This window comes from Mus caroli, unplaced genomic scaffold (genome assembly GCF_978045245.1).
Source record: "Mus caroli unplaced genomic scaffold, Mus_caroli_1 scaffold_11, whole genome shotgun sequence".
In the NCBI taxonomy this organism is placed as follows: Eukaryota; Metazoa; Chordata; class Mammalia; order Rodentia; family Muridae; genus Mus; species Mus caroli.
Window position 1 is genome coordinate 32,698,293 of NW_028227266.1, and position 12,173 is coordinate 32,710,465.

General features: G+C 41.2%; 1 pseudogene; it reads right to left on the bottom strand.

Annotated features, from left to right (window-relative positions):
* Positions 1–949: 949 nt before the first annotated feature.
* On the bottom strand, positions 950–1,221 carry LOC110302245 (non-histone chromosomal protein HMG-17 pseudogene; annotated as a pseudogene).
* Between the last annotated feature and the right edge of the window lie 10,952 nt (positions 1,222–12,173).

A 12,173-nucleotide genomic window follows, 5' to 3' on the forward strand; every position in this document is an offset into this window, starting at 1 on the left:
CAACGCTTTGCCCACCTGCCCGAGAGACCCGTTCCACACAGACACAGGGACCCAGAGGGTCTGCAGCAGGTAGGGAGAGAGAAGAAGGAGAAAATGGAAGAGGGAGAGGACACAGAGGAGGAGGAGGAAGAAGAAAAGCAGAGCAGAAGCACATGGCCTGGAGAAACTGCAAGTTCTAAGGGGTCTCATAGATGGAGAAGATGGTAGAGTAGCGGTAGATCTGCCCAGTCTAGATGCACAGCATGTATTCATACTAATTGTGTTGTGTTTTCATTGCTGGGGCACATCTGGGTGGAGATTTACCACAACAAGCCCCAATTAAATGTTGTCCTTAAAGGAGTTGCCTTGGTCATGGTGTCTGTTCACAACAGTAAAACCCTAACTAAGACACTCACTCAGGATGATATTCTCAAGTTCCTTCCATTTCCCTTCAAAAATTCATGATGTCTTTGTTTTTAATAGCTGAATAGTATTCCATTGTGTAGATGGACCACCTTTTCTTTAAGTCCACATCGCCCAATAGACTGGAAAACCAATTTTGGAGGTCAGGTTCCAACAGGTCTCTGGTTTTAAGGGAATTAAGTCTATGTTGATAGTACAGGGGGAAGAGGATATAAAAATGAATTTATAGTTTATCCAGACCACAAGACATTGTTGTGCCTTGGTGGCCACCTAGGTCAAGACCAGAATATCTCTCCTGGGAGCCAACAGGAGCCTTTCAAAATTATCAGGGAAAGAGGTTTTCTGTCCTCAATACAGGTTGGGAGAGATTTTGTTACTGACACATGATCCTTCCCCCACCCAGTAATGAAGTGTTCTTTGTGCTAGCAATATAGCTTAAAAAAAAAGAAGTAAAACGAAATTCTGCATTTTTATAAAACTTGATAAAAAGTAGTATTTCAAACTGTACAGTCACCGGAAGTACACAGTTATCAAAAATGCACACACGTTACTTGGCATCTCCAGCACCTTCAGCTTTCTGTGCCTGGCTTGTTTTGGCATCTCCATTTTTTGCAGGATTATTCGCATCCTTCCCAGTGTCGGCTTTCTCCTTTCTCCCCTTGGGTACCTTCTCTCCCTTCTTTGTAGGGACCTTTTAGACTTGGGCTCTGGCTTTGGAGGAACAGGTTTAGCAGACAACCTTGCAGATCGTCTTTGTGGCTTGTCCTTCACCTTGATTTTGTCTCCTTTAGCATCCCCTTCAGCCTTTCTTTTGGGCATGGTGGCAGCAGAGGACATTGGCATTGAACACGGGTATACAGCGGCATGAGAGTTTGGTCCGTCTGGGGTTCGTCCTTGCTGCTTTTTCACACTGCTCCATAACTGGGATTTTAAAGAAACCAAAATTCTCACTAAGATTATGTTAACTGAGTAAGAACATCATCATACATTTCCAAAAAACAGAACAAAATTTACATGCTTAACATTCAGTGAGCCAAAAATTTGTACTGAGTCTACTGATAGTTTGGATTTACTGATACTTTGATTAGTGGGATGTATTTGAAGTAACTGAATATATTTCTCAATGAACTGATATTTTATCTTATAACCAAAATCTTTTGGTTCTACAATGTATGTAGTAAATATATGTATTTATATATATTTAAAGTAAGTAAAGGACCCTTCTAACTCATCACTTACATATGATGGTTACATACCTGGTTATTTTGAAGAAAAATAAGAATCCTATTTTGTGTATGCTCCATTCTATTTCCAGAGGAACTTGACTGATACAGCTTGTCCACAGACAGGCACTATTTCTTGGAATGTGCTACAGAGAACACTCTGTTTGGGAGGCATATGACCAGCTCAGGCAACAAATCCCTTGTGATGGTTTATATATGCTTGGCCCAGGGAGTGACACTTATTAGAAGGTGTGGCCCTGTTGGAGTAGGTGTGGCTTTGTTGAAATAGGTGTGTCACTGTGGGTGTGGGCTTTAAGACCCTCCTCCTAGCTGTATGGAAGCCAGTATTCTCCTAGCAGCCTTCAGATGAAGATGTAGAACTCTCAGCTCTTCCTGAACCATGCCTACCTGGATGCTGTTATGTTCCCACCTTGCTGATAATGGACTGAACCTCTAAGAGTTGTCTTGGTCATGGTGTCTGTTCAAAAGCAGTAAAACCCTAAGACATCCCTCTTTGTCCTCTAGCCTTCCAGAAAGAGGATATGGGTTATGCATGAAGCAGAACAGTTTTAAAGAGAGACCATTAATACCCTATGAGACATGACAAAGGAATTGTGTGTTTTTTTATTGGGTATTTATTTCATTTACATTTCCAATGCTGTCCCAAAAGTCCCCCACACGCTCCCCCACCCACTCCCCCACCTACCCACTCCCACTTCTTGGCCCTGTTGTTCCCCTGTACTGAGGCATATAAAGTTTGCATGACCAATGGGCCTCTCTTTCTACTGACTAGGCCATCTTCTGATTCATATGCAGCTAGAGACACGAGCTCTGGGGGGGTACTGGTTAGTTCATATTGTTGTTCCACCTATAGGATTGGAGATCCTTGGGTACTTTCTCTAGCTCCTCAATTGGGGGCCCTGTGATCCATCCAATATCTGACTGTGAGCATCCACTTCTGTGTTTGCTAGACCCCGGCATAGTCTCACAAGAGACAGCTATATCTGGGTCCTTTCAGCAAAATCTTACTAGTGTATGCAATGGTGTCAGTGTTTGGAAGCTGATTATGGGATGGATCCCTGGATATGGCAGTCTCTACATGGTCCATCCTTTCATCTCAGCTCCAAACTTTGTCTCTGTAACTCCTTCCAATTCTAAGAAGGGGCAAAGTGTCCACACTTTGGTCTTCATTCATCTTAAGTTTCATGCGTTTAGCAAATTGTATCTTATATCTTGGGTATTCTAAGTTTCTGGGCTAATATCCACTTATCAGTGAGTACATATTGTGTGAGTTCCTTTGTGATTGGGTTACCTCACTCAGGATGATGCCCTCCAGGTCCATCCATTTGCCTAGGAATTTCATAAATTCATTCTTTTTAATAGCTGAGTAGTACTCCATTGTGTAAATGTACCATACTTTCTGTATCCTAGTTCTTCACAAACTATTCCACAAAATAGAAACAGAAGGTACTCTACCCAACTCATTCTATGAAGCCACAATTACTCTGATACCTAAATCACAAAAAGACCCAACAAAGATAGAGAACTTCAGACCAATTACCCTTATGAATATTGATGCAAAAATACTCAATAAAGTGCTCGCTAACCGAATCCAAGAACACATCAAAACAATCATCCATCCTGACCAAGTAGGTTTCATTCCAGGGATGCAGGGATGGTTTAATATATGGAAATCCATCAATGTAATCCAGTATATAAACAAACTCAAAGACAAAAACCACATGATCATCTCGTTAGATGCGGAGAAAGCATTTTACAAAATCCAACACCCATTCATGATAAAAGTCTTGGAAAGATCAGGAATTCAAAGCCCATACCTAAACATGATAAAAGCAATCTACAGCAAACCAGTAGCCAACATCAAAGTAAAAGGTGAGAAGCTGGAAGCAATCCCAGTAAAATCAGGGATTAGACAAGGTTGCCCACTTTCTCCCTACCTATTCAACATTGTACTTGAAGTCCTAGCCAGAGCAATTCGACAACAAAAGGAGATCAAGGGGATACAAATTGGAAATGAAGAAGTCAAAATATCACTTTTTGCAGATGATATGATAGAATATATAAGTGACCCTAAAAATTCCACCAGGGATTTTGTCTTCTTAAGGACATAAAAGCAAGTTAGATTTCTTAGTAAATGGAATGTAGTGGTAGACAAAAAGGGGTCACAACACCACACATCCTTGAGTGCCATCGAGGTTCAGATAACTTCTTTAGGCTGCTGATTTCAAACAAAGTGGGGGGCAGGGAATACAGTATTTAATTTGTGTGAAAAGTCTGTAGTGAGTATTATTTCTAGTGAATATGGGGACCTTGACAAACATGGCAGAATAATAAGGAGATCTTGACGAACATCAGAGTCATAAGAACCACGATGTCCAGTGTCATGAGCCAGTCATCTGCACAGTAAATCCATGCAAGAGAGCAGAGAATAGAGAAGTTCAAAACTTGTCTCTTTAAAACAACACTAATTCTCTTTTCTCACTGTCCAAAAAGGTTCCCCCTTGTGGCTACAGGGTAAAATATTCTTAGCATAGCCTAACTCAGGAGGCAGTAGGGGAAAAGCCATTTCTCCCATACCCTAACTCAGACTGGCTGCCAGAGTGGTTCTGGTTCTCAGAGTAAAACCCGTTTTGGCCATTTGCACATAACCTTTACCTCTCTCTGTAGATTGTGTACGCTTGTCTCTACTTACAAACATCTTGTCTCTATTTCCCTACTGAGTCTTGGATGTCACAATCAGCCGTCAAAATGTATCAGAACAGGGCTGAGGGGTGCAGCAAAGTGCTTAGTGTTAGAAAAGGTGCCTAACTTTTGACAGGTCCTTGGTATGACCCCATGGCTGATAGAGAGGAATGGGGAGGGGAGAGTGGGAGGGAGGGAGGGAGAGAGGAAGGGAGGGAGGGAGGGAGAGAGGGAGGGAGGGAGGGAGGGAGGGAGGGAGAGAGGGAGAGAGAGAGAGAGAGAGAGAGAGAGAGAGAGAGAGACAGAGAGACAGAGAGACAGAGACAGAGACAGAGACAGAGACAGAGACAGACACGGGGGAGGCAAGAGAGAGGGAGGAGGAGAGAGAGAGGTTAATTAGAGTATTACTTTCATCTCTAGCACAAAGTTCAGCAAGGCAGCCTCGAGGTCTAGGAGATGTGTCTTCTTTTTAAGTATTTTAAGGATATTTGTTGTTACATTAAAGGTCCACCCAGTTAACCACCTCTGCAAAAACACTGTCCCCTATCCCCAAATAAACTACCTTTTGGTAAGATACAGTAATAAATTTATCTCAACTCACTCTACCATATCCTCTCCTGTTTTTGAAGTTTCTGCCAGGAAGAATTGTAGTGAGCAGAGTCTCCAGGAGATGGCTCTGTGTGTCTGCACAGTAAGAGGATGAAAAACCAGGGAGACTAACAATGAAGGTTCTGTAAACTTGGTGGCTCAAGACGATTTTATGTTAATGATTTATTATTTTCAAACCCAGCAATGACTGTGTTTCTTCATAGCGTATCACTCTCACACTGTCTCCCTTCCTTGTGATTCCATTGTAACCACCCAGGAGATCTCCCCTCCAAGGCAGCTGATTAGCAATTTTAATCCTATGTGCAGTGGTAACCCTGCCTTTGCTCCCTATCAGGAAACATCCACAGGTTGTTTTATGCCTTCGTTCCTTCTCTGTGATTATCTCTCTAGAAATCTATCAGGTTTACAAATCTTAAAAATTCCCCAAATCCAGCTTTATTGATTTAGCTATATTTTGCTACCTTGTTTAAAATTAATTTATCATTCCACTTTCTTTTTTTGTACTTCTCTTTCTCTCTGTATACAAGTATGTGCATGCATATATGTACATATATACACATATATACATACACACATACATACATATATATACATATACATACATACATATATATATATATATATATATATATGCATAAGGAGTACATGGAGTCAGAGGTTGATTTTGGTTTTCCACCTTAGCTTTTGAGACAGGGTCTCTCACTGAATCTCAGGTTCCCTCATTCAGCTGGAATAGCTGGCCAGAGGGCTCCCAGGATCTCTCTGATTCCACTAGAGCCCTGGGGTTACAGACAATGCACCATGATGCTCAGTGCCAGAGAACACCCCAGTTGGGTATGGGGGTCCCTGGACTGAGGGTCCTTGAAACTAGTTAAGGATTCAGCGGTGACAAACAGAAACAAACACAGAGCCAGTTTGAATCTGAGTGTATTTTGCAGCTCTCAAGTAGGGGACTTTATACATTAAAAAACCAAACATTACATCCCTTAGAAACTATATCCAGTGAAACAATCACAGATACCAACAAAAATCATTTGGCACAGTAAAGCACAAAAATTATCCAAGCATTACAACTCTGAAACTATGTTTTCAGTGAATCACAAACAGAACAGGTAATATCACCATAATATAACAACTCTAAAAGGATGTATTCAGTAGGGGCTGTCGTCCAAGGCTAGTGGCATATTTCCAGGAGCAGGTTAATAAATTTTTAACGGTCAGTGCTCTTAACTGCTGAACTAACTCTCTAGCTCCATGGTCAATTATTATTTAACATCTAATGCCTGATTTTTTTAAAAAATAAATCTTCAATATGTAAACTTAAACTACTTAATTTTTTTCTAATTAAGGCTTTCTTTACCATATACCAAACCCCACCTCTGATGATATACGTGTAGTCATATGAAATTTTATTGTTGGGAAAATTTTTATCTATCTTAAGTTTTGTAAATGATTGAAAAAGTAAAGCGTTGGTTTCCCTGGGGATAAGGTCATGTTAGTAACCCCCATCTCTAGGGATGGTTTCTTACCCATTATTCTCACTTAAAATCTTGGCCTAGGCTACCAGGAACATGTAAATAAGAAAAGGAATAAGAGAAAACAACACTGATAGATTGAGAACTATGGCTCAATATTTTTTCTCTGGCGAAGAGTTCCACAACCGGTTCCAGGAGGCCTCCCCCTTTTGAGGTCAATTGCCTCAGTCTGTGGAACTTGTCACACAGATCCTACTGGAGATGGTGTGGCAGCTCAGCTTTTACATGGGTTCTAGAGAATTGAACCAAGTTTCTCATGTCTATGAACAGATACATTACCTACAGAGCCATGTCTCCAGCTCTCCCTGTATTCTTTGCTAATTTTCCTTTTCTGCTTTTTTCCCCCCACATTTAATTTGATGATTATTAAAAAAAGACCCAACAATTTAAGGTTGCCTTTTCAGCCTTCCTTTTCTGCTATATACACATTGTAAACATGCTTTAATTTGGCCTCTCACTAATATGTAACTCAGTTTTTTCTTTAACATGTAACTTCAATTTAAAAAAAAAACATTTGTATAGATGTCTTTTGCCTGTGTGTATATCTGTGCACTACATGTGTGCCTGGTGCCCATGGTAGCCAGTAGAGGGTGTCAGGTCCCCTCGAACTGGAATTACAGATGGATGTGGGTGCTGGGACTCAAACACTGGTGCTCTGCAAGAGCGACAAGTGCTCTTAACTAATGAGCCATCTCACCAGCTCCAGATATTTAATCTCTTTTGTGGGGCGTGGTAGAAGCCTCAAATGAATGTGTGCTGTTGACATGAGCTGGCCATGTCAAGAACCTTAGCTTCAGACCTATGGGAAAATGGCAAAGCCTCCCTGTAAGACCCCCTTTCAGGGACCCCCACTCTAGTCTCAGGAGAGAGAGTGCACCCAAAAAAACACGAGAATCCTTCTTGCTGTAAACACACGAGGCAGTTTAATGCCGGAGCTCTGGGTCAAAATGTATCTCACGCAGGAGACAGTGGATTCGACCCTGAGGCTCGAAACCTAGGGGTTTTTATGGGGTAAAGGGCTTACAAACAACCAGCAATTTCTGAGTACTTTATATGACTTACAGGTCTTGAAATTTCATCTTTCTTTCATCCCTACCCCAGTGCTTGAATTAGAATGACCCCCATAAGCTCATAGATTTGGATATTTGGTCACCAGGGAGTGTGCACTATTTGAAAGAATTAGGACGTGTGGCCTTGTTGAAGGAAGTATATTACTGGAGTTGGACTTTGAGGTTTCAAAAGGCCCATTCTAAGCCCAGAGTCTCTTTCTTCCTGCTCCCTTTGGATCTGCATGTAGAATTCTCAGGTACTTCTCTAGCATCATGTCTGCCTGAATTCAACCATGCTTTTCACTGTGATTACAATGGAATCAACTTCTGAAACTCTAAGCAGGCCCCAATTAATAAGACTTTCTGTGGTCACAGTGTGTGATGAGAATTCTGGAATTTTGGTTTCTTAAAAAAAAAAAAAAACACACAGAAATATAAGCATATGTTTTCATTTTAGTCCCAGGTGTGGTGATATGGGCTTGCTTTACAGCAGCTGACTATGATTTGCCTTGTGCTCTATCAGAGGCATGGTTTTTCCAGCTGCAGATAGTTTTTGAGATTATGTGACATTTGGAATTCTGGGAACTTTTCAGAGGTTATATAAATGCTAAAGCCCTGATAGGTTGGATCCTTTGGTGGCTATTGGCCATTCAGGGAGGTTGGTTACAGTTCGTTAGTAGTTGTGTTCAAAGAAAAAACAAGAAGAAAGTAATTATGTTCAAGAATCTCTATCATTCTTTCTCCCCTCTATCCTTCTTTACCTCCTATCTCATGATGGGGGCAAAATTGGGAGGGGGGATAAGGGTGGGATAAAAGAAGAAACCACAAAGTAACTAAGATCAACTACAATGGTGTCTCTTCATAGCCATATATCACTAAGACACCCAAGGTGAGGCTCAGAAGGACAGAAAAGCCTTCCTCTGGTCCATGTGTGGATGTTGACAGTGTATACAGAAAATGTCCACTATAGCTTTCTTCCCCAGGATGTTTACAGTCTTAAAATTGCTACCCTTCAGAGACCGTTCCTATAAGCTTAGCTAAACCTGTCTCCTTGTTCAGCTGCATTTTTATTTGTTGTGTCTAGTAAGGGCATTGTTGTCCCATTATAGAACAACTCACAACTACATTGTCTCTGTCTCTTTCTGTACACACACACACACACACACACACACACACACACTTAAAAGACATTCTATTCTAATAGGCCCCTAATGACTTTTTCTAAGGCCTTTAGTGTTAGTTATTCCCCCAAACTAAGAAGACAGCAATGACTGGCAAGAAGGAAACTGTCCATATGAATAGAAAATGCCCTATATGGACTTATATATTCATGACTAGGTTACCAGGGCAGGTAATTGGGAGTAACTGTATCTTGACTCTTCCTGTCTCTTGATCTGCTTACTGTTTGTAGTGAGATAAATAGATCTTGGTTACCATACTATTCATGGTACCATGATGCTGTGTGTTATATGGTCCCCACATCAATGGATCCAAAGGTCTATGGACCAAATCCTCTGAGACTGTGAGTCAAAATAAATCTTGTCACCCTTAAATTTCTATCGTATGTTTTGTCACAGTAACACAGAACCTGGCAGTAGACAAAGAGATTCACTGCAAGTGGGTGTTTAATCAGATATAGAAGACGTCCTCAGAGCCTTAGTGATAAAATGATATAGTAGTTATTTAAAATAAAATTATCTTAAAAAGCTTGAGCTGTTGTCACAGAATATCAGGGCCTATGTAATATAGATAGCACACATTTGTTGCCCTCAGTTCTGGAGGCTGGATAGTCCAAGATCAAGGGACAGCCAGGTTGCAAACATTCTTATGGTTCACTTTTTTTTTTTTCTTTTTTGCAGGTGGTGTTTTCTTGCTGAGTTCTGCCATAGTAGAAAGGACAAAAAGTTCCTTCTGGATTCTTCTATAAGACTACCATCCCTGCTCATAAAAACCCTACTCTCAGGACATAGTCCCCTCCTTAACTATTATTATGTTGCTAACTAGGTTTCAACATATGAATTTTGACACATTTAGACCACAGTGCACATAGACAATAGAACAGAACAGTGTGTCTAGAGATACAACACAAAATCCGTACAAATAGTTTCTCATGCATTATTGCTCAACTTAAGATTTTTTTGACTTTATGACAATGTCAGAGGATGCTATTTAATAGATATCAAACTTTGAATATTGAATATGTTTTCTCTGGGTGAATGACACAAAGTTTAATACTCTTTTTTAGTGCTGAGCAGTAGTAGGAATTGTAGCCTCCAGCTAGCACCACACTCAGAAGATAAATGAGATGTCTTAGTTTGGATTTTACTGTTGTGAAAAGACACCACGACCACAGAAACTATTATAAAGTTAATTTATAAATTTGATTGGGACTGACTTGCAGTTTCAGAGGGTCAGTCCATTGTCATCATAATGGGAAGCATATCAGTTTGCAGGCAGATTGCAGATGCTGGAGGAGCTGAGAGTTCCCCATCTTGATCTGAAGGACCTCCAAGCCCTCACCCACAGTGACAAACTTCCTCCAACATGGCCACACCTACTTCCACAAGGTCACACCTCCTAATGGTGCCACTTCCTATGGGCCAACCATATTTAAACCACCACATAAGCTATGCTGGTCATTAGGCTAGGCATATTATGTTCATTTTTATCTGCATGATGTTTCCAGCTTGCAGTAGTAGTTCTGTTGGGAGTGTTTCCCATCATAACTTGAAGAGTAGTTTATTTTGTATTTGTGCTTGGCTTCTGGTACAAAAAAAAAAAACCCAAAACAAACAAACAAACAAAACTTCTGTGATCTCCTAAGTGATAAAAATAACAGGAATACCTTCTATTATGGTACCTGGCCATTGGTCCTCAATTCTTAAAACATTTCTATATCTTTCACTATTCATAATGGACTTCAGCCACACCCGAGTTTATCCTGGGGAGATGATTTTGGGGAGTTACTAGAATCAGGATTGGCCATGGGGAACAAAGTAATATGTGATTGAAATTGAGAACCTTCAGCTTTCTTCCTCAGTTTTCAATCTCTGGGAAGATAGGAGAGGGACTAGAGGTTGAATTAATCGTCATCAGTTGATGACTTGACTAAAATCACTGTTGTATTTATGAATCTTCCATTAAAATCCCTAACAAAATAAGTGCTATGTTGGGTGCTACTGAGCTGGTGAGAAAGTATGCATTTGTGTGCTGGAAAAGGGGCTTCCCTCACACTCTGTAGGAACAGAAGCTGACACGGCATATCAGAGTTGAGTTAAATTGTAGGACACTCTGCCAGTGTCCAGTAGAGATGCAGAGGACTCATTTGTGTGAAGAAACTCATGCCTTTGATATCAGAAATTTTGTGAGAGAGATTAGTAGATAATAGTGAATTTTTTTCTTTCTTTTTATTGGATATTTTATTTATTTACATTTCAAATGTTATCCCCTTTCCCACCCCTCTCCCTGAAAATCCCCAATCTCATCCCCTTTCACCTGCTTCTATGAAGGTGTTCTCTAACCCACCTACCCACTCCTGCCTCCCCAGCCTTGAATTCCCCTATACTGGGGCATAGAACCTTCACAGGACATAGGGCCTCTTCTCCCATTGATGCCTGACTATGCCATCTTCTGCTACATATACATTTGGAGCCATGGGTCCCTCCTTGTGTACTCCTTGGTTGGTGGTTTTGACCCTGGGAGCTCTGGTTGACTGATATTGTTCTTCCTATGCAAACCACTTCAGCTTCTTCAGTCCTTTCTCTAACTACTTCATTGGGAACCATGTGATCAGTTCAATGGCTGCCAGCATCTGTATCTGTATATGTTAGGCTCTGGCAGAGCCTCTCAGGAGACAGGTATATCAGGCTCCTGTCAGCATGCACTTCTAGGCATCTGCAATTGTGTCTGCATTTGGTGACTGTATACGGGATGGATCCCCAGGTGGGGCAGTCTCTGGATGGCCTTTCCTTCCATTTCTGTTGCACACTTTGTCTCTGTATTTGCTCCCATGAGTATTTTTCCCCTTCTAAGAAGGACCGAAGCACCACACTTTGGTCTTCTTTCTTCTTGAGCTTCATGTGGTCTGTGAATTGTATCTTGGGTATTTCAAGCATTTGAGCTAACATCCACTTATCAGTGAGTGTATACCGTGTGTGTTCTTTTGTGATCAGGTTACCTCACTCAGAATGGTATTTTCAAATTCCATCCATTTGCCTAAGAATTTCATGAATTCATTATTTTTAATAGCTGAGTAGTACTTCATTGTGTAAATCAACCACATTTTCTGTATTCATTCCTCTGTTAAAATGTGGGGCAATGGGCTATGCACAGACAGCCTGATCTCCAGTCAAGCTTAGGTCTTGAACCCTGGTGGGACCCAGTGGGTGGTAATTTCCACCTACATGGGATGGAAGGCTTTAGATCATGTCTCCTAGACCCCTGGCTCCTGTTGAAGCTACTGCACCCACGGCCCCCACAGGGGAGGTCTGTGGCTATCAATCATGCAGACAATGTCCCAAGCTTCTGGCATTCTGGGTAGACCATCCCCACAGTTACCTGACTATAGCCAGGTATGCTCCTCCCCACAGTTACCTGGCAACAGCAAGATAGCCTAGCCCACTATAAGAGGTGCTGCTTGGCCCGACCTCTCT